The sequence below is a fragment of the Passer domesticus genome, chromosome 2 (assembly GCF_036417665.1).
Source record: "Passer domesticus isolate bPasDom1 chromosome 2, bPasDom1.hap1, whole genome shotgun sequence".
Lineage (NCBI taxonomy): Eukaryota > Metazoa > Chordata > Aves > Passeriformes > Passeridae > Passer > Passer domesticus.
Window position 1 is genome coordinate 67,187,913 of NC_087475.1, and position 27,850 is coordinate 67,215,762.

The 27,850-nt window shown below is 38.4% G+C and overlaps 1 protein-coding gene and 1 long non-coding RNA gene across 5 annotated transcripts in view; both read left to right on the forward strand.

The window, feature by feature from the left end:
* Nucleotides 1-27,850, forward strand: part of DCLK1 (doublecortin like kinase 1) — a 231,016-nt gene that overhangs the window by 13,732 nt on the left and 189,434 nt on the right. The window lies entirely within an intron of this gene.
* LOC135294137 (uncharacterized) overlaps nt 22,045-27,850 on the forward strand; it is a 55,116-nt gene continuing 49,310 nt past the window's right edge. Inside the window, exon 1 of the long non-coding RNA XR_010356292.1 lies at nt 22,045-22,148. This is a non-coding gene — a long non-coding RNA (uncharacterized LOC135294137). The remainder of the gene's footprint in view (nt 22,149-27,850) is intronic.

The window sequence follows — 27,850 nt, forward strand, 5'->3', positions numbered from 1 at the left end:
ACGCTGGAAACGTAGGATGAAGGATGTCACTTAAGCTCATTCTGTTAACTTGTTTCAGCTTTTCCTTGCAGCAGTTTTATGAGTCATTTCACTTGGCTTTCCGTAAACGGTAAGAACAAACAGTGAGGACACATTTCACCATGATAAATGCAGACCTACTGCTCTCCAGAGTGACTAAATGATGAATCTTATTGCACCTAAAATGGACAATGAAGAAGGTGCAAGTTTAGAAAATGAATGAGCTTTTTCCCCTATTGCAGGAATACAGGTAGGATTATGTGTGGTACTCACATTTATTGAGGAGTCTCTTGTAGGTTTCATGTTATTTCTTCTGTGAAATACCTTCAAGCAGTCTCTTTTTTGCTGACTTATTAAATTGCAGCAGAATGAGATTTTTGAGAGGCTTCTTATTGAACTTGGGGATAGAGGGACACAAAAAAAAATTACAGAATAATCCTCCTTCTTTTTTTGTCTTTCACTTTATTTGTAATTTTTCTATGGACATGTATTAATTATAGCAAAATGGGAGAAGCTCTTAACCTGCTGAAGGGCAAGGCTAATTTCAGCGTGACCTGAATTGATTTAGAGCAATGGTGACTCTAGAGAAATAAGGCATATATTTGCATTTACAGATGTAACTTATGAAACTGAAGAAGTCTCCCTGAGAAGCTAGAAGCTGCTAGAGACCATGATATTTCTGCTGTAATACAGCTGTGTTTTTACAGATTCTAGGTTCAATGATATGCAGCAAACAGCATTGCTGTTGTGAGATTCTTCCAAATCTGCCTGATACAGGTAAATCAATGCTCAGCAATATCTGGTGATGTCCTACCATATCTGCAGTTGCTGGGGCTGACGTGCAGGCATAGCTCCAGAAACAGCTACAGTAGTACTCTGATCTCAGAGAGGGCTGTTTAAAGGACAAGCTGCTTACTCAGAACACTGGCTCAAATCAGGGGTAAGTCTGGCTTGACCAGGAGTCCCTTCTGTCTGCTCTTTTGTATCAGTAACCTCTGACACCAGTTGCACACAGTAGTGCAGTTCTTGATGACTGTGTACGTGCCTGTAATGATCTCCTTTCTGTGACTTTATTGGGAACTTTGACCTGGAGGAAAAGGTGGATGTGAAATTCTTTTTGTCTGCAGCAAAGCTGAAATGTGTGTCGGGGAAAACTCTCAACTCCTGCTCTTTCTTACCTTGTCTCATGGTCCAGGGAGCACTAAGACTGGTAAATTTGAGGAAGGAGTTGAGATTTTAAAGCTACAGAGGTCAGTGGTGGTCTCTATTATGACATTGACAGAAGGTCTTGAATGATTATTCCAGTTCCTGCAAACCCTCTCAGTAAAAAGGGAATGCATATGCTTTGTATTTTGTATGTAAATAAACTTGTGCTTTAGCTCTGAAGAAATGCAGCCTGGAAGGATGCCAATGTTGTCTCCTGGATAATGTGCTTCACTTTTATCTTTTTGTATTTAAAACTCCTCTTTAATGATCGTACTTAGAACAAAAAAGAAAAAAACAAAAACCAAAAAAACAAAACCCCGTTACACCTGTTTTGGAACTCTAATTCCTGAAATTGCCGAGTATTATCCTACTACTGGGGCAAAAGGGATGACCAGATTTTCTTGGCCCTTATGTTGGCATAGTTCAGTTGAATCCTTTGTCAACTCATGAGCTTTGACTTGAGCTTAAATCAGTGGTGGTTTTGTTACCTACCTTGTAGCCTGAAACCCTCATATCTAGAAGCTCTCCCAAGAGACCACCATCTCTACACTCCTTCCCCTTTTGGATATACACATGGAATTGTGTAGCTCGCTGTCTAACCCCCTTGGTAAGATCAAGGTTTAGAGGAAGGGGTGTGTGTGTGTCCTGCAGGTGTAACAGAGACTTTGCTTTCTCCGTGTACAGAGCAGCTTTGCTGGCAGGAAGGGAAATGAATGACTCTGTGCTCAGCAGGAGCAGCCTGTTGCTCAGCCCTGAGTGGGGAAGTCATTGATTTCCTGTGCTGCTAGGCAATTGCTGCTCCATTTTTCTTTGCCAAAAGCCTGATCTCCCAGATGGCGCTGGGGACACGATGATAGATTTTTCTTTATTGCTAAATTCAAGCTGTGAATTATTACTGGGAGGAAATCCATGGTAAAGCCAACATTTTTTCCAGTACTATTTGTAGTTGGAAACTTCTACTGTGACTCCTGCTGGAGTTCTGAAGGTTCTGGAAAAGCCTGTGTTGAGGGGCTAAATCTAACAAATCTGGGATTAAATCTTTCATCACTAACTTAAAAAGCAATAAAATCTTAAAGCTCTGAGTCAAGAAGAAGTAATTTACTGTAAGGATAAGAGAATAAAGCTCTCCTGGGATCATTCTTTGGGAATATAACTTGGAGACAGGCTATTCTGTAATGTCCTCTCTTCTGAGTTATTTTATGAGGCCAACACTGGAATTGCTCTTCTGAAGCAATAATGAGTCCCCTGTATTGTTAGTGCAGGTGGACAGTGTGGTATGTGTATTGTTGTTGGATACTATCATTAGATGCCTCAGGCTAATAAAAGAAAGCAGGAGTCAGAGATTTAACTGGTCATCCAAGTTAGGTGGTTGTCCCATGCTGACACTACACATGGAAAAATAATACTTGTAAATATTTAAATACTTGTAAGTACATAAATACAAATAGCCTTGTTCATTGTGATGTTTTGATCTGTATCTCTAAAATATGTTAATAAACGTTTTGTTCAGTTAAGAGGAGTTTAAATTTTGGCCTGTAAAATTTGGTGATAATGTAAAGAGCTTGTCTTGATGGAAGAGGTAGTACTTAGACAATCAGAACCTCAGGAAAGTTTAATTGCTAGGAAGAAAGCTCTCCTTTGACATCCAGTTGATTCTGTATTGCAAAAATTCCTTCCTGGTTTTGGAAAAATTTAGTAAGTTTTGGTGCATGTGATGCTTTGTCAGTGTTTCTTAGAACTCCAGGACTTGATTAAGTAGGTGTGTTGTGTTAGCCATTTCAACTTTTTAATTATGGAATAGCAAAAGAAAGGTGTTGGGGGAAAACCAAACCAAAAAAGAGAAAGTAAACTAAACACAAAAAAAACCACAATAAAGCAATCCTCAAAAAAAGCAAACCCCAACAAATTTAACCGGTCTGTCTCATTGGGTATTGGCAGTTCAGGGACTAAAACTTGGTGTTTTCCAGTATTGGGTGAGTATTGACTTAGGATTTCATACATTACTTTAGTTTTATTAAAAAAAAAAATATTTTCCTTACTAAAACTGGGTAACTAGTAGCTTATTTGCATTTTCTTATAGCCCATCAGAATCTGTATTTTGAATTCAAGGTCTCAGAAGCCTAAGAATATAATTTCATTTGTATTAAAAAGGACACAATATGCAACTGCAATCTGATTATAAAGCACACCAATGGCCTGCATTTAGTATACTTTTGCAGTTTAATTATTAATGACTCCTCATAGCTGGATAGGTTTCACACCGTGTCTGGGATAGTTTGTCAACACTTTTATAAATACACTTAATTTCCACTAGTACAAGGGTCTTTTTACTCTAGAGAAAGAGATAGAATTACTTCCCTGTAGCACAGTGATGCATTAGAAGATGATAGGACTCTCAGAAGCGTTTAACAGTCTTATGAGCACAGACCAAATTCAAAAGCTTTCCAGGGGGAGATCTTGAGGCATTTTGCTTGCCAACCTTGCTATGTAAGGAAAATGAAAATAGAATGAGTAGGTGTAATGGCTGCCTGTAGGAATACAGATAATGAGGGCATGCTCTTACTATGAGCACTACGCATTTTTTTAGGTTAACCTGATGTTTAAGTTCATTAAGAGATATTGTCAGCGTTGGTCTTTAATATTATCATATACTTATGCAGAAAAGAAACACTTTCTCATGATTGAAATGTGTCTTGCTTTACTGTAGCTGCACTGTTCCAGTTTGATTTCTAAGCTTTCCTTAACAGAAGGTGGCATTTTCTGTTTGGTGTACATTAAAAAATGGCCTTCTAAAAGGCAGTGTGTGGACACAGTGCAGACACTGAGGATACAAGCTGCGTGTGGAGATAGAGCCCAGTTGCTTTGTTGCAAGCTATTCTCTGGTTTCTGTTTGCTTGGTGCCCTTCTAGAATAACACCAATGACTGAAATGGGAGAAAACTAATCAAGGTCACATTGAACAGCAATATTGTGAAACAGTGCCATTTTTAGGAGTATTATGATGTGTATATTTGTGCAGGGTATTTACAGTTTGCATGTTTTGACAAAGACTAAAGGTTGGACAGCAGTGCTTTGTTACCTTGTACATCCTCTGTGTGCTTTTGGCAGAACAAACATCTGGTTTATAATAGGGCCTACTTATTTGAACAGGTGGTTTGTTTAGCTTAACAAGATGCAATCATGCAAATTATTTTTCAGTTTATGCATTATGCTGTTGATTTGACTCCAGACAGGTAAATGGTCAGTGCCAGAGATACCAGAATAAAAGTCACTATCTGTTGGGGTTTATTTCCTCATAAATATTTTATTGCAAATCAAATTACCTTTACAGGTATGAAATACAGCCACAGTTACTTAAAGACATATACCTTACAGAAGGTGCAGTGTGAGGCATAGGATGTCTCTCAATAGCCGTATTTTAAGCCATTAAAATAGCTATTAAAGAATTGTGACCTCAAGGAAGGGAACATCACAGTGCTGGAAAGCTTGGAGCTTCTTCATTGAATGTAATATGCTTTTGTTTTTGAGTGGAAACCCACTAAAAACTGACTATGCTATGATGCAAAAACCACCCTCTCCTGTGGACTTCTTATTCTCAGGGCACATGATATGGTAGTTTTTAAAAAAGAATACCACTGTTCTAAAAAAATACTCTCTTAAGGAACCAAAAGCAACTGTTTGCACCTAGACCTAAAATGAGCATGTGATTTTTATAGTTTTGTTCTTAACCAGTGAAAAACATTTGAATAACATCTGTATTGTACAGTAAATTTTTGGCCAAAGGTACTGTTTTTTAGGATATATTAAACATCTCAAATGTCTTTCTCTAGACCTGGATTGTCCTTGGTACAGAAACACCTACATAAATGAAGATAGAATAACATTCACAGAATAACATTCTCATCTCAGCATTTGAGTAGTGTATATTGTACAACAACCTAGACCAAAGGAATGTTAACCAAACTAAAATTTATGTGCAGTGACTGGTTTTGTGTGTGCCTGCAAGTTTGATTCACATCAGCAATCTTACTAAAGATGATGCATTTAATTTTAAGGGTGACTTAAGATTATGCATGTTCTTGTATTTGTGAAGTTGTAGCTACAATCCACTCAAAATGGTACTTATTGTCCACAATTTTCAAAACCAGGAAAACTTTTGAGTGCAACTTATCTTCTGTATTTCAGCACAGTAACTTTATCTTCTCCCTTTTGTTGAAGGCTTTGGAGCTCCCTGTCAGCCACAGGCACATGGGTGATGTTGACTGAGCAGAGAACAATGGTGAATTCTCTGTGAGGTGTAGCTGTGCAGATCTTGACTAACTGTAAGAAAACATTAGGTAAAATGACTTCTGGAGTTCACATAAACATTTTAACAGGGAAGCAACATCTCTTGAGGTGGTACTTTAATACTGGACAATCATCTGGGGTCCTGAAACCCATTGTGTTCACACTGCATGAGCTGTTCTTTCCTAAGGTGCTTCAAATGTGAATGCTAGAAGGCTATACCCATCAGAAAATACCTGTGCTGCTTATTTTAGACATGAATTTTAGGCCCTGTCTGGGTAATTCTGACAGACCACCTGTCTGTTATATAGCTACAAAGAGACATTTAAAAAACCCCAAAGAGCACCTCTCCAGCTTGTAATGCACCTCACTTACCCTCCTTCTCGCCTGCAGTATATTTAATCAAAATATTTTTTTCCCTCTGGAAAATATATAATTTCTGCCTTTTGTGTTTTGAAACTGATTTTGGGAAAGAATTAAAAAGATTAATTTTTTTCTTAATACTGAGTAAAAGGCCCCTTCTTGAAGACATGATAGTCTGAAAAACAAACAAAAAATATCAATGAATGAAAATCGAGTGTTTCAGCAAGTTGTGATAGGATTTGGGGGCCTTGGGAAATTCTTTTGATTACTCTTGAGAAAAGTGGATTTCCACTACAAATTGGACTGTATTTTGAGAAAAGCATAAAAAAAATGGTTTAAAATCATTTGTTCTAGGATAGAAAATTTGCTGGCAATTGGTGTTATCCTGGTGTTAGAGGTGAGGTCCTTGAACTCTTGTGCTTCAGAATAGGCTGTTTCATTGTCAAGTTATGACATTGACTAACAATTTTAATTGTTACTCAGATAAAGTTCTCTGTGAAGGAGTGAACAGGAGCCCATTCCTGACTGAAAGCAGTGTGTGTTCATTCATTTGTCTAGGGTCAGTTCTTATTAAGCTGAGGCTGACAACTATGTTGCTCTGTCTCCAAAAGCTTCTCACAATAGGAGTTTCCATGGTTGCCAGCTGGCATCCCACAGGAACTGCAGACTGATTTTGAAAATTGAGACGAGAAGACGCCATCTTCTGCATCTTTTGGAGAGGCTTGTGTGCTGTGCAAAATAAGAGTTGTTATTAGGTGAATGAGACTGAAAACTTGCATACCTGCTTTAGAATGTGTTAAATATCACATAAGTTGATCTTAGTGTCTTTAAAGATAGCCAGATACTCATTGGAGAGTTTATGTACTGTCAGAAGCCTTTCTTAAGGAAGAGTAATTTCTACTTCAAGGTGGAGTTTTGTATTGTGTGAGGAAGTGTTTCTCAGTGGAAAGGTGATGGTGTGGTCATTCAGACCTCTCCATTTCTAGAATAAGGATCCTTTTCCTCTACATCTGGCCTTTGTTTAAATATGCAATGTAACTAAGAACAGCTTATTATCCAGTTAAGTTCTGATTTGTGTTTTACTGGCTATTGGGGAAGGGGAAGAAAAAAGTGAATGGGAACATCCTCAGCTGTATGATCTTGTGGAGAGTTTTTGGGTTTTTTTTGCTTAGTTGTTTCATGGAAAAGAGTTTGGAAAAGTACTTGCAGATTTCTCTGATGATGCTGTTCAGCTGTTTTGTGGAGACAGGCATGACATTACTGGTGGTCATGGAGAAGAGTTTCCACTGGTCAGTAAAACACAATCCTTGGGACCAATTAAGTCCTTAATGAACAGCTCAAACCTTTAAACTTTTTATGATGCTTTCAAACAGTAGCCATCCTGAACTTTCTCTGTTCTGCTTCCCCTGCCTTATGACTCTGTCTGAACCAAACAAGATTGATGGTTTGAAGATTTTTATGGTGTCTTGTCAAACTGTTGTGTTCACTGGGATGATTTTATTTATACTCCCTGAAGCTCTTACTGTTAGTAATGGGTTTTTTGTGTTGGCCAAGTGTGTGTTTCCTTTCTCCTAAGTAGTATGATGTAATGATCCTTTAAAAAAGCATAATGGATGTTGGATTTGCTGGGTTGTTTCTGTTCTGTTCTGTTTTTCCTTCTATAATTAGTTGTTACAAGAGGACTAAGAATTTCTAGCTATTTAGGAGAATCTTAAGTATCATCTAAAGAAAAAAACCAACATTTTCCTTTCACAATTTCTTGTAACAAATTTCCTTCCTGAGAAATTAAATTATACTATTCGTAGGAAAAATTCTTAATTCTGCTGTGTAGCATATGAGAACTTAAAGATTTCCTTTTTAATGTAAGTATTTTTATATAATTATGTGTTTGCATGTTGGGCCTTGAATTCTTACACAAACACGTGGAAAACCTTGGCAGTGCCTGTTTTGAAAAAGTTGAGTTAATGAACCAAAGAATAATAACTTACTCAAACTCAAGTTTGAGCAGCTACCTGAGATTTAGTGCAAGTGTGTCCTTGATTACTTGTTTCTTTCCACTTAGTTTCCTATTCAACAATCTTTTGCCAAGCTGTTGTGTAGAAGAAGATGCTTATGTGAATGATGAATGCTGAGAGGACAAACTACATAAATATTCTGTCATTAGCTGTGTTCTTCTCTGAAACTAATTCTGGCATTTATAGGAGGCAAGGTCTTTCAAACCCTTCAAAAGGCAATTGATACTGGCAAAATAAGTAAAAAATTACTGATAGTGTAAGAAATTGTTGTGACAGCCCTATTTTGTACCTTGCTTTTCTAATTAAGTTTTTATGAAACCAGATTCTTTTCTGAAACTGCAGTAAACTGTGAAATATTTTGTGTTCAATACTTTGAAATTTTTTAAGCCATACACTTTGCTGTTGCTTCTAGTGAGTGGCAAGAAACAAATATTTTTGAATATTCAACCTAGTTAGTCTGGAATTGTTTCTTGTGATTCTTCTTCTGTAGAAAGTAAGTCTAAGGCAATGACTTTGTTTTTTTTTTTTAGCTTTAGTGCTCTTTGAGTTATTCAAGAAGAATTCAGGTCTCTACCTCTAGAAGGATTCTTTCCTGTGTTGAAGATGCAATTCAGTTTCTTAGATGTGAATTTTGGAACTGAAACTGGGAGGATCTTCAGGGACAGCAGTATTATGTAATATTAAATCAGTGATGTACCATGTATTCTGCCTCTTTCCCCCTCCATTTCTCTTTAAGCTTGAAACTAATTTGTTCAGTCCTGGAGGAGGTATTGACTTAATCTCTTCTGAATCTATGTCCCAGTACTGTGCTCCAGTTCATGGGGCCAGACTGTCCAGACTCAATTAGATTTAGAAACTAATACAATTACCAGTAGGTGAAAATATACCCATTGTACTGAATGAAGGCAGTAATGCTCTGAGAACAACTTAGATTTTTATATATAAATTTAGAGACTCTTTTCCTGATGTCAGTGGTTGACAGTATACAAGGTGCACATCACATTTTTCTTAAATTTTAATAAGTACTTTCTCTTATGTTTTACCCCAAGAAACTTCTGAAGCAGGTCAGACTACCTGCTACAAGCAGGTGATTTTGCTTGGCAAAGCTGCTGGGGAGGGAATGAAGCTTCTTCCATAGGACTGAATCCTTGAAATCTGAGGTCTTTGGGGACTTGAGGGCAGGACACAGTACTTTACACATAGGTAGAAATGAGCACACATGGGTCTGAAATTATCAGAGGTAAGTGAGTGTAACTAGAGAAAGCAAGGCAGAAGACTGTAGTGTGCTCCCACTGGAAGCAGCAAAGCTTTATACAGGGTTTTGAATTCAGCTGGATGATACTGAAAATAAAACTCATTTTAAGTAGTTAAGGCTGATTGCCTCTCCCAAATCAGTTGTTCTAGTGGATTTGGTTTTTCCATTAAATGTTGAATCTCAGAAACTTCTTTTAAATAAAACTCCTCAGAGCTTTAATAGCTTAAAATTGTAAGAGACATTTACTCATCAAGTGAATAGAGAATGAAATCTCAGTTTGAACTGCTTTTAATTATCTTTTTGGTTTGGCATAAGCAATGATTTTTTCAAAGCTGCCAAGCAACAGGGGACAACTGGGGGCATCTTGTGGAATAGCCAGAGTAGATGGCTTTGCTTAAAAGGGAGGGAAGACAGACATTGCCTAAAATGGATATGTTCACTTTTTAAATAGACTATTGTTTGAATACCTTCACCTGCCTTCCCTTGCAGACAGGTTATATGTCTGTTCTACGTTAATTTGAATTGCAAACTGCAGCTGCTGCTATATACCATGCATCCAGAAGCTAAACCTTAGCTCTTCCTTTATTCTAGTTATCCTTGAAATATCCCGTGGTCTCATTTTCCCTTTCTTATTTACCTCTGAATTATTTTTCTATTTCTCAAGGTTTTCTAGGAGGCTCCTTAATTTTATGTGACTTTTTAATTTCTTGTGTCTTTCAGTATTACCTCCTTCCTTGATTCCTAGTCATAGCTCCTGTTTCTTTAAAATCTAGCAAATTCTGAAAATTGTGCATTCTGTGGAGTTTCTGTGTGAAATGGTTTCCTGAGCACATGACAGTTCTGTAGTCCAGCCTTTGTTCTGTTAGTATGTCTTGTACGCTTATAACTAAGATTTCTTTAACCTTCTGCTGTTTCCCGTGTATGAAATCTGTGTTTGCATTTACACCCACACAAAATCTGAGCTAAAGCTAATGCAGTTTATGGAGTGTTTAAGTGGCATGCTTGCATGCTCCTTGGTGAGGAAATAGCTTTGAGAGGGAGGTGACTGTGTTGTGGGAATGGTCCTGGCACACTGTGCATTGATAATGAGAAACCCTGTGTTCACACAAGAATTAACTCATGGATGCTATAATTCTGTCTCCCTGATTAAGAATAAAAAGGTTAAAAAATACAGAAATTCACAATAATTTAAAAAGTCCATATATGGCCTTGTTGACTCTAATACAGAGTAGTTTGTTTGGTTTTTTTCCACTGTTTACTGTAGCTCCATAAGCATGTGTGGGGTCAGTGCCCCTGTGTAGGTATGATGGTGCTAGCAGGGTTTATTATCTCCTCTCATTTGAGTAGCCCATATTCTTGTCTGAAATGCTTTTGTAATTCTTTTATTCTTGCTACATAAAAATACTTCCTGAGCTCCAGCACCTTCAGTGTTCTGTACATTTGTTGAAAAAAAGGCTGCCTTTATGTCTTAGAGAAAAAGAAATGATATTTGGATGTTTCAGTTTCTAAACCAGAACACATCTGTTCTGGGGCAGATTTGGGAGCATTGTGAATACTCTGGAGTAATCTGTTTAAATAGAGTGTGATCTTGATGAATTAGGAGCATGAACTGCAATCAGTGTAAAATTTAATAAAGCAAATATGAAGCAGTTAATGTAGAAAAGAATAATCGAGTGGCCTTTTGGAGAGAGAAACAGAAACCAGATAAGATAGCAGTGAGCATGACATGAAGATTTTTAACACAAGAAGTGTTGAACATTGCATTGCTATGAGTTGGTGGGAGAGCATGCATGTAGAAGTGTTTAGTGCTTTTGCACTTAACATCCTTGTGAATACAATTGTTCACATCTGCTTTTTTCTTCAGGGATAGGCAAACTAAAAATTCTGTGCCTTGTGTGAAGAAAATTGGACTAATATTAGCATAGATTGGCCATCAGTACCACAAGCAAAGGTTGAGAGAGATGTAATATTTTAAGGATTAAATAGGAAGAACAGGGATATTCTAACTGGCTAAGGACCAGGAACATCATACGTGATTTTTTTTTTTTAATGGAATTTAACAGCAAATAAATTTGAGATGAACATTTGATATGAACAGAAGACTGAAATAAAAGAAAACCTTTTATAATCATGTATAGGAATTCCAGTAGTCAATGTGTGATATTTTGAGGTAAAGTATTTGTCAGAACAAATACATTTACTCAAGAAAACTTGATAAAAAGTGATTCACTTGAATTTATTTTTAATCAGACAATTTCATGAAGACATTAGCAAGAAATGATGCTATGAAGCTAAAAGCAGTTTTAAAACATTTACTGAATTTTAAATGTGGGACCAAAAGAAAAAATTGGTTAAGATTTATAGGGGTTGTTATAGATTAATGGTATTTGTAGGAATGTCATCTTCCTAAAAAATGCTTTCAAAAAAATTATGTTGCAGCTTGATTTAAGTCCCATTTAAGCAGCAGTATTTAAATGAGGTGGCCTGGTATAGAGCCTGCTGTGCTTCATCCTTTGGTTGTTTGTGGGGGGAGGTGATGAGCATGAAAGGATGAGACTTTCCTTTCTCTGGCAAGTCTTCAATGACACTGTAGGAGGAGTAGCTTTTAAATGCGGCATCCCTGTAAAAAACTAACCTTTCCATCTGCAGATGGAGGAGGGCTGTCCTAGAAAAGAAAATCTAGCTCTGGTTTCTCTTGTGCGGAGTCCAACTGAATGCCAGTCATTTTTCACAGCATTCAGTAGGAACTGTTCTCTTAAATGTTACAGGAGGAGGAGGAGGAGAGGAACAACTGAATGTCACTTTGTACCTCTGTAGGAAGAGGGAAGTTTTAACTTTGCCTGCTTCACTTACAGGCAAATAATCAGAAGGAACACTGAAATTAAGAGGTGGATGCTCTAAAAAAAAAAGTCTGATACTTGAGGCTCTTCACCACTGCTCCCAGTTCCTCCCCTGGCTAGGAGAGGCTCTCCCTTGGCTTGAGCTTCAAACTGCGGCATCCTCTCCTGCTGCAGCACTGAAACAGAAACGTTATGATTATTATTTAGTCCTCATGCTTACCTTCTTTTTTTCCCCATTCTTTTATTTTTTTTAAAGCAGTCTGTCATGACTTCTGAAATCCTGAAGTGACAAGCTGCTTTACAGCTCCAAATTTTCTCCCCTAGAATAACCTAGGTAGAGCGTGTGGGAAGGTTTTACCAAATCAATGATAGTCTGTCTGTACAGTAAGTATTTCTGTTCTTTGGGAACAAAGCCTCACTAAAAATGTGTAGTAAGTTTCCTTAGCTTTATTCTGTATTAGTTTAGATTACTACCTGGAAATAAGCCTTTCAATTTAGTACCAAAAAACCCTCCAAGATAAGGAAAGGTAGCAAGTAATTTTCAGCTTGTCAAGTAGAGCTGGAACAGTTCTTCAAGGTGCAGTGGGTGTGTGCTGCATTAGAAAGAACAAAGATTCCACTTCTCCACCTTTGCAGTCCTAATCAGTGTTAGGCAGAAAATTATGGATAACAGATAAATGGGACACTTAGGCAAAATAAGACCTAGCCATTTTACCTTTATCAAGGTGTATATAATTACTTTCTAAATTAGTACTTAATCACTTAGAAATAGCAGTGTAGAGAAAGGTATGCTGATTACTAAATAGTGGACATAAAGTTGAGCATAAGACTAGGTAACTGCTCTCTGTGAGGGGAGATAATAGAAATTGAGAGGACAGTATAAAGTATAAAGACAGTTGGATGATGCTAGGAGACTGCAAGAGTGAAGCTGACTGCAACACAGAGGAATAGTAAGGAGAGAAAATATTCTAGAAAGCAGCACAGAGCTACTGAAGAGACATGAAAAGATGACTCGCCTTTTGCACAGGAATTTCTGTTAAATGTAGGTCAGTAAAAGGAACCAATTTACAATTCTGTGAAACTCACAGGAGCTCTGGGAGTAGAAGGGTTATTGGTAGTCCCTGCAGGGGGAGAAGCAGCTGTCTCCTGGCAAATCCCAAGTAAATGCATCCCATAGAAGGAAGAGAGGAAGAGAGGACTCCAGACCCTAGAAGGGTAGATGCTCCTTTTTTTCCAAAAACCACTAATTTAGAGAGTTATCTGCCATCAACGTAAGCTGTGATATATCCAAGTATTTATGACACATCACAAGTGACTTTGGCAAAGCTGTAGCCGAAGCTAAGGGCTTTTCAAATAAAAACATTAGTAGACAAAGGGCTTGGTAGCCCAGATTTAGTTTGTCTTATTAGTGGAGCCATGATTTGAGTTCTTCCCTTTAGGCAGCTATGTTCTGCATGACTTTAAAGTATTCTGTGTGCTTCATGTTATCAGTCTTTCTTTCTCAGAAAAGATGTAAGTGCTGTGAATAATTCCATTCTGAGTCAATTGGCTAATGCTAACAAGTGTCAGGTATTGTGACACATCCTGCAATAGAACAGTCAACTAAATTAACCAGTCTTTTTTTGGTATTACTCTCATTCATAAAATTTGTGTGAAACTTTCTTCAGACATCATTACCCTGCTTCTAAATTGTCATATAGAGGAGAAGCAAGAACTTCAGCTAGTTACCAACCCTGCAAAACAGCTGAGCAAACTGTTCTTTTCCTAGATTTCTCCCTTCCTACAGGGAAGATGTTGTCACATAAGGAAGGCACAGGGAAGCAGAGAGAAAGTTGGCTTGGAGTTTTTCTTTCCTTCTCCCAATAAATGTAAAGTTATTTCCTGAACAAGGATACAGTTGATCCACACCAAAAAGATATTTTAAATTTTTTTTACAGGCCTTGCATAGTTCAGGTTTCATTTTTTTTGAGATGACTGCATCAATCTCTGCTACTTGGTAATGTGACCATGTGGGAAAGGCAGGTTGGAGCTCTTTTGTTTGCTTGTGTACACATACACCCACAATCCAACATGCACATTGGTTCTCTTGAGAAAAAAATAGGGAGGCAGATTTTTTTATGAGGTTTTTTTTGTTTGTTTGTTTCTTCCAGTCAGTGTTGTCTGTGGAAGAAACCCTGTACTATCCCAGTTACTTGTTTCTTGTGGATTTTCACCCTCTATCTTCTCCCTACGTCTTGTTATGATGGGTCAGATTTCCCTCAGATTTGTGAAGTTTGGTTTATCTGGGAACTAAAAACTAAAACTGAACAAAGCTCATCTGGACTAGTCCTTTAACTATGACTGATGGCTTTATAAGGAAATAGTTTCATATATAGCATAGCATGTGCAGCTGTCTTTGGAGAAGAAAAAGTTACTGGGAAGTTTGGGTTAGTTCTTCTCTGATCTTGTTCTGTCACTTATAAAAGCAAACAATCTGCCACTTTCTTAAAATATTTGTTAAAATCTTTTCGGGCTGTGGAAAAAATTGTCACCAATACACTCATCATTTTACCATTGCTGCCAATCTCTAGAGATATAGAAAATCTGAAAGTCCTCATTTTCAGAGAGACTGGGCTAATGTTTGTTACTACTTATAGAATCACAGAATCATTTAGGTTGGAAAAGCCTTTTAAGATCACTGAATTCAACAATTACACAGCACTGCCCGGTCCACCACTTAACCAATATTCCTAACTCTCTTTTAAATAGATGATGATTCAGGGATGGTGATTCCACCAGTTCCCTGGCCAGCCTATTCCAGTGCTTGACAGCCTTTTTTCTGTGAAGATTTTTTTTTCCTAATATCCTAATTGAATTCCAATATCCTAATATTTCCTAATTGAAACCTTCTCTGATGCAACTTGAAGCCATTTCCTCTAATCCTAGCACTTGTTACCTGAGAGAAGAGACTGACCACAACGTGGCTACAGCCTATTTTCCGGGAGTTGTAGAGAGTGATAAGGTCTTCCTTGAGCCTCCTTTTCTCCACCTAAACACTCCCAACTACCTCAACTGTACCTCATAAGGCTTCAGACCCATCCCCAGCTCCATTGCCCTCTTCCAGACCTGCTCCAGCACCTCAGTGTGCTTCTTGTAGTGAGGGGCCCAAAATGACACAGGATTTAAAATGTGTCCTCACCGCTGCCCTGGTCCTGCTGGCTACACTATTGCTGAATCAGACAGGGATGCCATTTACCTTCTTGGCCACCTGGCATCATGTTCACCTGGATGTTGCCAAAATGTTTCAGAATAAGAATGGGTCCTTAATCCACTGGATGTCTTTGAAATGAAAATGAAGTTGTCAAAATAAGCAGTAAACTGCATTTATCACAACAGCTGCCTTCTTCCAACAAGTTAATAATTTGATGAAAAATTGGAGATGCAACCTCTTCGCTGAGTAAACTAAATTCATGTAGGTGGTAAAGAATGGATTTAAGTGGTAAAGAATGGCTTTTTCACCCACTGTTGGGAAAATGTCTTCTAAGTATAATGCTGTCAAGTATCTAGGTGCAATTTTATTGACTGGTTTCATGAGATGCTAGGAAGTTTAAGATGACTTACCAGGCAATGGCTTCCATAGAAGAAATTTTGGGCTGTAATAGAGTGCATCTTTACCTATATCTTCAAAGAGCAGAGAATGTGCAATGATGTATTTCAGTGAAAAAAGTTAACAGCCCACAAGCTAATAAAAACTTCTGACACTTTAGGACAAAGGTTATAAAGAGTAAAGAATGTGTTCTACCCACCTTCCTTGGCTTTTAGCTAAGGTGACAGTGCCTCTGATTCTTCTAAGGCATCAGAATAGACAAGGAGTTGAAGTATAATGCCACTTCTGAGATGTGTGAGAAACTCATCCAGCTATCTTACACTTCTGTCAAGAGAATTTGGTCTGTTCAGTGTCTGGTTAAAAGGACTCAAATTCTTTGTGTCTTGTTTGATATTTATGGCTTTCTCTAAGGATAGCTCAAAGTTGTCGTAGGTCTGTTAGAGCACTGTAGTAGAGAGAACTTTGCAGGCAATATTTGGAACACCAATCCTTCAAGCTATAAAAATTAAATTTTATCCTCTACTTACTTCTAACCCTCTGGAGAAACTGTATATAGTAGTGTTTTTCAGGTTCTTAGGGTAAGCCTGTCTGTGTTGGGAAATAGGCTGTTGGTGTGTAATATCATACGGTGGAGAAACATCTTCCAAGACCTTATAGCTCAAAAATGACTTCACTATTCCATGAAAATTAATGGAATCTGTCCAGAATTTCATTGTTTACATAATAGGTAAGGTAATAAACTAGGGGAACTCAAGGACCTGTGCATTTGGGATGCTTTTCTTTTTTTTTAATTTATAAATTACAATGACTGATTGATGTGCAGCATTTCTCCAGAGCAGCTGTTTAGCTCCACTGGGTTTTACACACCTGACAATCTTGGTCATAATCAGCACTGATAACACTGGCTTTCACAGTTCATTGAATAGCCGAGCATGAGTGCAGTTGTGTGACTGACTTTTGATTTGCAGAAGGCATGAAGAGGATGCATTTTCTTTTAAACTGCTGAGGTTCTGGTCTAGTTTCTCATGGAAAGAGTCTATGGACTATTTATTTCAGTCTTCACTTACGTTTTGTACCTGTTAATCTGCTTAAGTAAAAATTGAAAGAGCAATAAGAGATTTTCCAGAAGTTCAAATCACTTTGAGGAATTTTATGGCTGAGTAAAATAAACTTTAGTTGATGTCCTTAGGGCTGCAAGTGGGCTGTTCCCCTTAAGGAGGTGAAGAACCAGGACTCCTATCACTGGTGCTGTGTTTTGCAGTAGTCAGATGGTCACTAAACAGATAGTTGCTACCTAACCTGAACTCTCTGCAGATGTCATGGTGAATTGGAGAGGTCTGAGGTTAACATGGCAGGAGGGCAATCCATCCCGTGCCCATTGATGGGCACCTGCTGTCAGAGACACTGTCCCTGAGCAAATGCATGCAGGCTCTCTTCATCTCTTTCTCTGGAATGTATCATTCTGGGGAGTTAACTGGCCTGGCTAGGCAGCTGAATGAACTAGTTTGCTCTTTGAAGAGAGAACTTGTTGTCCTATTGGTTTCCTTTACTGGGAAATGCAGCATGTCGTTGTATTTTCCTCACCTTGTGGTTGTATTTTCCTCACCTTTTCCTCACCTACTAAAAATGTATGCCTTGAGTGTGCTCTCCATGTGCACATACTCAAAATGTGACTGTGGTTAGAATGCATTCAGAGCTGGCCATCTCTGGCATGTCTCTAATTACTAAAAAAGAGAAAATGTTTTCTACTAATAAATATTTATAAATTAATAAGAAACTTGAACATACGTTTCTTAGCTCAAGTGATTTATGATGCACACCATTGTTCTGCCTTTTCACTGTGTTAACACTTGTTTTATCCAGCTTGCACATATTTTGGGCACACTCCTCAACCGTTGTTCTGTGCCATTTTCCATCAGCCCTCCTCTTCCCTGAAAGAGAAAACACTAGCTGGCATGGAAAGCATTCCTCTTCAACTACAGTATAAATCTTCAGGTGTATTTGCCAGCTTGAAGCAAAGGGAGAAACAGGCTTCTGGCTGCTGATGCGATGAAATGTTAGCTCTTTCTAAGTCTCATTTTACAGAAATAGTGAAATTTGCAACTAATAATTTAGTATTTTCATTTCTGATTCTTTTAATGGTGGGAACACTGTAGGAAGTAATACAGAATATACCCACCCTATTTAGGGCTGCCTGTATAGTTGCTTTGTTTCAGAGTTTTTATAAATTAGTCTCTTCAGTTTCCGTGGCAACTCAGTTGTCTGCATTGGTTGCCAAGAAACAGCTTCTGCCGCACAAAGGGCAGGGACACTGCTGTGGAGTGATTTCATTCTTGGCACTAATAGACAGTGGAAGCAAAAGCTTGATATTCCATGCAGTGTGGCCTCCATATTGACTGTTAGAACTTTATTTTTTTTTAAGTGTAATTGAGGTGTTGGTTTCTTTAATGGAACTAAACCATCACAAGCCTCCTGTTACACACAGCTACAGAATGCCTGTGGAGAGATGCAATAGTTATGTGGATATATAGCACTGGAAAATACATGTTTTGAGAACAGGTTAACCGGCTGTACGGGAAATCCTGTTATTCTCTGGTTAAAAAATGATTTGTTTTTACACTAAGTCCCAATTCTGTAGCTTGTAGTCAGCAGTTAAATGTTCTCCTTCTGTATCCTGCAAAGACAGGATTAAAAGTAGCACTATTAGAATAACACTTAGATACCTGGCTCCCTGGGCCCTCTGGAGCTCTAAAAGTTTTTTCCTTTTTTGACCTGTTGTAGGACTACAATCTGGATTCCCATCTGATTTTTCTTTTTAAGAAGCACAAACTGACACCTGTCATCAGTTCTCTAAAATGAATGCAAATAGAGTGATCATATTGTGAGTCATGATTCTGCATTAGTGTAAAATTTTATTTTTGAGGGTGCCTTCCAGCTGTTAGTTCTATGGCTGTGAATTTCTGAGTGCACGGTCTCAAAGTAACCTAATTCTAAAGAATTCATTTGGAATTTGTTAAAAAATAATACAAATACTTTCAAGTGAGAATATTCATTTGCCTTTAGTTTTTTAAGTGGTAATCAGGATAAAATATTGTACATCACACATAGACATAGTGATGCAACCTGTTCTGTGAAAGAGTGAGAGAATTGGACACTGCCTAGGAGACTGGTGTAGATAAATAAATAGGGTCTTTTGATCTTAATGTAGAATCTACAGCTTAGATTTAGTCTGCCTCTTCTCTGATTCTCTAAAGAAGGGCCATTCCTGTACAGTGTTACATGAGTGCTGCAGTATTTGGAATAGCTGCAACGAGAGGGAGTTAAGTGTATAATACAAAGTAGTTTTTTGTATGCAGAAATGTAGATATTCTTGTGAAGGAGAAAAGCCGTTGCATAGCATTGTCTGTCCACAGGTGTTCAAGAAAAGAGGCCAAGAGCAGTTGTTGTCCTTTTTAGCTAAAATGTCAGGAGGAATCTGAAATTTCAAGGCAGCTGACAAAGCACAAGGAAAAGTTGAGCAGTTAGAAATTTGGTAGTATCTCTGGTTCTATGGATTAGGCTAAAAGCAACATTACCTGTAGCCACTTTGCCTTCCCAAGGACCGAGCAAAATACAGCCTCCTAAGGTAAGTGCTGCCAAAAAGCACAATGATGAATGATGACTTTCTAGTTTTTGGACACTTTAAAAAGTCCTTTACCACGCAACACTAGCCCTCCTTTTGTGAACTGGCGTGTCTGCAGGCTGACTCTCAAGAGCTCTTCTGGACTTCAGTTGGCTTAGTTTAGAAATGCTTTGGCTTTGAAAAACTGGAGTTAAGTCTCTGAAGCCAAGTTGGTGCCTCTGCCTGCTCCTCTCAGTTTGATGGATTACTCACTGGAGTGCAGTTTTATCTCTGACTTCTGTTATTACCATTATTACTGATTTTAGTTTCTAATATAAGTACAGAAGTGCTCAAACCTTCCCTGTGTTGTTGTAATAAAATAATCTGGTGTTTCATAGTGAAGATGTTTGTCAGGTAAGTTGTAGAGCTGTGAGAACAGATAAAAATACTGGAAATCAGAGTGAGCAATAACTTGACTTTAATAATGTGTTTGAAAACCTAGATATCAGATCTCAGGTGTGGTATTGCACCTTAAGCAAACCAACCAAATTTTTCAAGTTGGGAATAAAGCAGTGGGTATGATGGTGGGATTTCATAGGGCAAAACAGAGTCCTCAACCACTTTTTGCTGTAATCTGTAGGCTTTGAATAGAGAAGAAGAATGCACTGGAATATAAAGGAGGAAGTTGCCTATCTTTTAATGAACGGCATAAATAGCAGCCTGTTCTTTGTGCTTGCTCTCTCTTTCAGATACTTAATTTCATGATACAAGCCCTACAATGTTCTTTAAAAACCTTTTGGGTATTATTAAGTGGGAAACATTAAATTCTTTTTCTGCATAATGTACTTACAATAATTTGCAGTTGCCCGAATAGCTTTACAAGTCACTTGAGGCATGATTTACCTAAAATTTATATAAATCAATTAGATGCTAAATCATACTTAATGTGAAAGTTATAGCATGGACTGATCAAATCCAGGCAACAGGATTAAGTATTTGACCTAAACTTGTCCTTTTGAACCAGATGCAGGGCAGCACTCAAGCTGTAGACTTAAGGAGATGCTCTGATGTTCTAATCTCCAACCAGACAGGTTGTTTGAAGAGTCAGTGAGCACTGTTTAAATATTTATTAAATAAGGGTGCTTGTTATAAATACTGTTTACAAGAGAGCAAATGACATTGCAATACAATTCAGTGCTACTGTCTGAATTATTATTAGATCTTTATGTAAACAAGATCAGTCATGCAGATTGTACAGAACCTGGCTGAACTGTCATTTTTTTCCCCTCCTCTTACATAACAGTCTTTAAAATCCTGATTTGATACAACAAATCCACACAAATGTTTTATGTAAAATGTATGTCCTATATTCCATTTATCCTTACTGCCTACCCTCACAAAATTGAACAAACTACTGAATACATGAATATCAATTTCTGAAGAAGTCCTTATTTTTGCTAGCTCTGTAATTGCCAAAAAGGATGTATTCAAAAAGAGGGCTTGAATGGGGGAAAAAAACCCCAGGTTGGTGACATTTAGATGAGATGGGGTTGCTTTGTGCCTTGTTGATGTTGTCTGGTGTGCTCACATTGGCAGGATGTGCTCCCAGCCCGGCTGTGGCTCTGCAGCTTTTGGCACAAAAGGGACATCAGCCAGCCCTATCCTGGTGGCTCCTCCCAGCTTTTGGTACCATCAATGTATTCTTGTTTTGATCTAGAGTTGGACAGTGCCTCTGTTCAACAGTCCAGTTTTCTAATAATTCAGTCTCATAGGAAGGAACTGAATGATGGTTTTAAGGTGTTTGTGCTACCTAATGAAGCTTACAGTCATTCCAGTCTGAGGTAAGAACCAGTATCTTTTTACACTGCCTCCAAAGTATCTGGAGAGAAAGAGATGCTGAATTTAACCATGATTATTTCACAGCACATCTTAAAATTCAAAAAGCTAAAGCTTGGATATAGTCTTTGCCATGTGTTGCAGCTGAGCTGTGAGAAAATTCTGTAAGCATGCTAATATTGCCTTAAGAAAGGCATTCATATGACCAAATAAATAACTTCCTAGAAATCTCTTTGGGTAAACTTCCCCGTGAGAGTAATTCAGAAGAATGTTGTCGCAGAATTGAGACTCTTCTGAAATACCAATAAAAAACAGCAGGTGACTGGAATTTCATTTAGTCAGTTGTCAGTACTTGCTGTCTAAAGATTTGAATGATGTACTATTAAAAGAAAGTTACTCTCATACAATATTGCTGTTGATTTAATGACATTGATATCAGCTGTGCAATATGGCAGAATCTATGCATGTAACAGACTGTTGACCCTTTTTAGCCTTGAATGATTAGTCCAATCAAGTCTTGTGTTAGAAGAAATCAGGGATATGATATTGTGTTTACAATATAATGCAAAAAAAAAAAAGGCTCCAAAAACTACTTGTTTTGTTCAGCTCCGGAAAATGGACTCATCCTTTCTTTAGTCCCCGCATGGCTTCTCAGATGTTTGGATTTTGGGGAAACTTTTTTGCGTACATTTCTGTATGAGTTGATGAAAATCTCATGAGTCATCCATAGATTTATAGTTTAGAATATTTGTTCTTTGTCTCTCCAGTTCTGCATGCTGCTTCATTTAAGGCTCTGCATAGGTGTGGTGAACTTCTTTAATATCCTATAAAAAAGGACGTTTTATTTGTAGGTACACAGGTTGTGGTAATTGGGAGTGGGGCTGCGGCCCAGCCTCATCCCCAGTGGGTGCAGCTGTGCAGGGCAGGTGAACAGCACTGAAGGCAATGAGCCATGGTGTGCCCAGGTGCACTGACCAGTCAGGAAAGGGAACAGGGGGCACACAGGTGAAATGCATTAACGTGAGGGTATAAAAGGTTGGGCTAAAGAACAAGAAGGGTAGATGTTTGCAGCCTTCTGAGGCAGCATGGTGTTACTCTGTATTTGTTAGCTTGTTGAACTGAGCCTTTCCGACGAATGGGTACAGGTAAGTGCTGGTCTTGCTATTTTAACTATCATGTTGATGTACCTTTTTGCTTACTAGTCATTTTCCTACCATTTTAAATAGTAGCTAATATTTGGTTGCATTAGGCTGTACATCTTATTTTGATTAACAGAAAGAATTCTTAGTAAATTGGGATGACCTCAGCAAGATAAGGAGTAGGAGGACAGAAATTTATTTCTGTAATATAAACTTGTGCAATTTTTGCCTTTTGGGACTTTCCTTTTTTAATATACTTTATGAGACCTTAATGGCTTTGGCTCATCACAAAAGCTCCATCTTATAGTACTGACAATTAAAACACACACAAGGAGACTATGCTTCCTAGGGTTCGAAGTTGGCTTAGAGGTGTTAAGTCTGGTTTGGTTCAGCTTCCAGGGTTTATTAAGGTGTATATATGGGGAAAAGCTCCAGGGCAGGGTACCATACTACTCTGTTTAATCACTAGTCTGGAACTTCTAGATTGCCCACAAGCCTGCTCCTTTGGTTGAGGGATTAACAGGTGATATTGACAGTTTTTGTGTCCTCTTTGAAAGGAAGCAGAGAAGGGTTGCAATAATGACCAGACTTCAGAGATACTTGTTTCTTTTGAACATGCACAGGCTTTGCTAGTTTTTCACAGCAGTGGCAAAAGCCCATCCTGTGATTTGAAAGTGAAGCTGTGTTTAATATTCACAGTTGCTTTCAAGGGGGAGTCTTGCAATGAATGAGTTTTTCAGGCAAAATGCTCCCTTTTTTCATTGTTCCTTGCTTCTGAAGTTCATGGATTTTTTTTATTATGCTTTTAAATTTGAAGGGGAAGCTAGACTGGCACACTGGCTCAGTTTGCTGAAGTTTATAAGCAGCAGGGTACTCCCAGTGGCTATGCTGGGCAGGTGTGTCTGCTTCTGCATCTTAATAAGCACAGCTGACAGAGCTGCAGCTATCTCCAGGCTGTTTCTGGGAGGGATGAGTTTCAGATTCTGTTCACCATCAGCATATGACAGCTTTGGAAGGCTGCTGTTGGCTCAGGCCAAGAAGCCCAGTGTTGAAGGGCTGTGAATGGCAGGATGTTTTGAACCAGCTGGATGTCCCTTGGCAAGGTGTCTGCAACTGCTTCTGGTGGTTGGGGTAGTCATCCTTAATAGGATCCTTATTTTGTGAGTTGAGTTACATGGGTTATGTGTATATCTTCAGAATGCGAGTTGGATTTCTCCTAATTAGTTGGTTTACAGTTTCTTGGTTGCTGATAAGAACCGAGAAAGGGGGAAACATTTTAATCTGTTACCTTGTGTACTGAATGTTAGTCATCATGTTTCTACATTAAATCAATCAGTTGTTTATAATAGCTCAGCCTTGATTTGCCTTTGATCTAAGCTTCAAACCATAATGCTTCTCTTGGTTGCTTTCTCGTGATTGTTGTACAATGTTTGCAGAATTCTTCTGCTGTGAATCACCATTTGGCAGGTACATGGAGAACTACAGGGTCTAGCTGAAAACTGACAACTTTTCACATTCTGCTGATCTTGGCCATATTGCAGAACAGTGGTGGTCTCTTATACTTAGGTCTTCTGAGTCTTGTGTGATATTTTAGACAAGCTTTTAATCTTGGTTTTGGGCTCACTGTCAGAAAAGAAATATTTGTATTGAATGAAGTGTCTATGCTATATATTAATGTATAATGTCTTTTGCTGTATTCATCCTCACGTACAACTCCAGGACAAAAAGCTGTTTATTTTAGCATGGCTGCTTTCTCAGCATTCAGACTGAGATATAGTGATATCAGTCTCTTTATCTCAGACACTTGAAAACGAAAGACCAAATGATCGCGATCAGCTTACAAAGTGGTATGCTTATTTTAAAAATTAAAAAAATATGGAACTTTCACTTCCTTTCCCTGTCATCCCCTTCATCCCCTGCCTTTTTTTACCCCACCAGATGCTCTTCCAGACTTTCAGCTGGGAATAGCTAATAGCTCCCTGGTACTGCACACTGCATGCTCAATTCTAAATTGAACAAGTGTTGCATAATTGCCTGAGACCAGAAGCAGGAGGTTTGGGGAAATTACCAAATATTGCATGACTCCTGATTAAAATTTTGCATTGGGAAGGAGTTAGTCCCCCAAGTGCAAGCTAGGGTTTTGGTATGAAAAACGAAGCATTGTGCATGTGCAGTATAAAAATGAAAACCATATGTAATACTACAGAGCCTTGAAAGAATTGTGAGAACATGTGAGCCTGCAGCAGAGTATAAAATGTGTGTAATAAGCACGGGGTGTTCTTTCGGCTCCTGCTGGTACATTCTCCCCTTGGTGCATTTTCACTTCATACAGCAATTTGCATTTTTATGGGGATTCTTTGTCCCTCATCTCCAAAGTTTATTGGCTTTTGACTACATTCCAAAGGTTATCCCCTGTTCTCAGGTCTTGTCTAAAATTTTGTTCTAGAGCAAGAAATTTCATGTTCTGTCAGGATAAAAATACTGGAGATTACAGTAGTCTTTTAAATAATAATTTTAAGATGCACCAGAAATAAATGCATATCGTGCAACATAGGGTTTGGAACCAGATTTGGTAGTTAATGCAGGAGACATCAAATCTTCTAGTTAGTGGCCTGTAAACTAATGGTTAGGCTTCTCTGCTTCGAGGCAATGTGGAGTTTGTGGGGCTCCTGCAGGTACTTTTCAGAAACACCTTGGCACTCTTGGCAAGATTTTAAAAGATGTTTATGTGTACTTGGCTGCCTGCAGCCAGTATTAATCTGAAAGCCTTATTAGGTGCTTAACAGCATCATTAGCTGCCTAAATACCTTTTAAACTATTTGTCTTTGCCAAAAGGATCACAAACTTTGCAGGATTGTTCTTTTAAACTCGGCTATAAGGCTCAGGTTTCTCAGCCTGTGCTGAAGAGGTAGTGTCGGGAACAAAGTACATATAAGTAAACGCAGACACAGTTTGAGATCTATATAATGGGTTTTTTTTCCAGGGTGTGCTTCACAGGGGGAACTGGGGAAGGTACAGGATCTTCAAGTCTCAAAAGAGATTGTCAAATAGTAGTTCCAGTGAGCCATATAAAGATTTTCCTTCAGAGAAGGAAGTAAGGAAAGCCAGTAGGAAAGTGGGCTGGCCTTGGAGTTTCAGTTCCATTCCTAGCTCCGGTTCAAACATTCTGAATGAATGTGCATCACACTGTTTTTGTAATAGGGCCAGGGACTATAACCTTCTGCTTAATATTGTCCTCATATTCCTAATCTAATTCCTGATCTTAGCAGAAGTATAGTAAAATAGAAATAAGAGATTTAAAAAACGAGGCCTGAGCGGCAGAAGCTGCTTAATACAAAGAGACCTAAGGTAGATGCTTGACTTCATGCTGGCTTCCATTGGTTTCTACCAAGCAATTCCTGGAATAATCTAATCTTCTATCCTACATTTCAGCTTCTCAGCTCTGGTGCGTACCTTCCCAGTCATTCTTCAGAGCCTCAGCATGAACAAGCACTGCTTACACTCTGCTACGTAAACTGCCTTAGCATATAGCTTAGAAGCTACATGTTATCTTAGGCAATGAATAATTTTGTAATTTTTTCACTGTACATTAAGATTCGTAATCCATCCCTAACCATGATGATTTAACAAATCAACACATCATTGGACTATTTTTAGGGAGAATTTTGGAGAAACTTTATTTAATATAGGAAATCAAGGATAATAAGAAAGGATCCTGCAAGTACATGATTGCAAAAGAAAGTTTGTGTAAAATGGGGTGTTGTTCACAGATGCAGGAAGGCAGCCCAATAGCAGGAGACATATGAAAGGTTGAAGTCCTCTTTCACTCTCCCATCAGTCTTTGTAGACAAAGCTTCTTTCTTGGCAAAGTGATTTGGGAGAGAGAGGAGCATCCAGCAGTTGGGGATCAAGAGTGTAAGGGCTACTTCCCTAAAGAGCTGAATATACTGAAATTGACGAGCCTGCAAGGCTCATACTCAGTTCAGATTTGACTTGTAGATAGATAAATGAGTTCTGGTATTTGTCATTAAAGTCAAATATATATAAAACAGACCTTTTTATTTTAATATGACCTCCTGGCATAGCACTGTCCAAACAGTTTCAAAGAAGTTTCTTGGATTAGCTGTTTGTTAGTTATATTTTTAAATCTGGAGCATAAAATGGTTATTGAATCTCTCACTTCATGTTCTTGTGGCCCTTCAGTATATTCTTACTTTTTTGCTTCTCTTTAGTTAGGTGTTTTCCTATTTATCTCTGAGCAGGTGTAGTGGTCATTACACTTATACTAGACATTTCTCTGGTTCTAAAACTCAGACTAATTTTTAAGATTGTAATGTTTAGTGTCATAGAGAGATAGGATTTTACTACTACTATCAAGTTCATGTGGTATAATTAACATGTTTCATCCAGATCAAATCTCCAGAGATTTTCTGTCAACACAGAGCACCATCCTAGAAAGCAGTTTCCTGTTTGGCTGGGGTTCTGTCAGCAGTGCTGCCAAATGATACAGTTCTGTTTCTCTTTGTCTCTTCTGTGCCAGCCCCAGGACTCGAAGATAGCTGACTGGAATCCCAACACCAGTAATCCCAGTACAAAATCGGGGATGGGGAGAAAGTGTTACAGCTGGCCAGAGGTGGAAGGCTAGTATGTGACTAGACACATGACAGCAGCACTAATGTGTGCTGGCTGCAGTTGGTGAAACCACATCCTAGCAGATATCTGCTGGATGTGTTTGAATTGTGTTCATTTGCTCAGATTTAAGAGGCTTTTCACAAGAATTTCTGAAGTCGTGAACTTGGCTGTAGATTCTTAACCAAATGGTGAGTCTGTGCTCCAGATTGTGGAATTACAAGAACTTCTTATGGAAACGAGCATTGAAGTTTTTTCTTATGAAGAAATCTCTTCATGTCAGAGCTATAGTTTATGAGGCTTCCCACATCAAGGTGGTGTGAGACTGCTACATAGCATGGGGAGTTTTACTCCAGATACAGCATTCCTTGCCAAGTTTTGGAGAAGAGCATTTCTATTTATAGAAGTGAGTTAATACTGTTGTTCTATTAAAAAGGGGGAAACAAAGGGTGGAAAAGGCAGGGAGAAGGAGAGGGTTCTGGTCAGAATAGGATGTTAATTGATCTCTTAGTCCTGATGGTGCATTACATACCACTATGCATTCACAGTGGTATGTAACAGCTCACCTCTGTGTATGGGGATAAGCAGACTGTGCCTGCTGGGAAGGAGATGTGTCTCCAGCTCCATTCCCTTCAACCACAGCTTCTGAGGAGGGAGCTCCCATGTGACTGGTAATGCTCTGTGTATGGTGAAGTCATGTGGAGTTTGCCTTTTTTATAGAAGCTTCTTTGTTTCCTTTCATCAGCCTTCAAAAAATTCTCAGCTTATTTATCTCTTTGCCACTGTGTGCCTCTGGGGTAGAGGACTAAAATTTAGAGATACTGCTTATAGGACCAAACTAAATAAAGGCTATTCAGCAACCTCTCTTTGCTGAGTGACCTTTTCAGCTTCTGAAATGAAGATGATGTACTGTGTAAAACATCGTACTGGAGTAGCAAGTAACCTTATTCTAAGAAGATGGTGTTTTGGTGGCAGACAAGTAACATGAAGATGGGCATAGTTGTGACCTTGTCTCTAGATAAAGCTATGTTAAATGATAACAAGCATCATATGTCTTCTATGACTTTGCAGAAATGCCT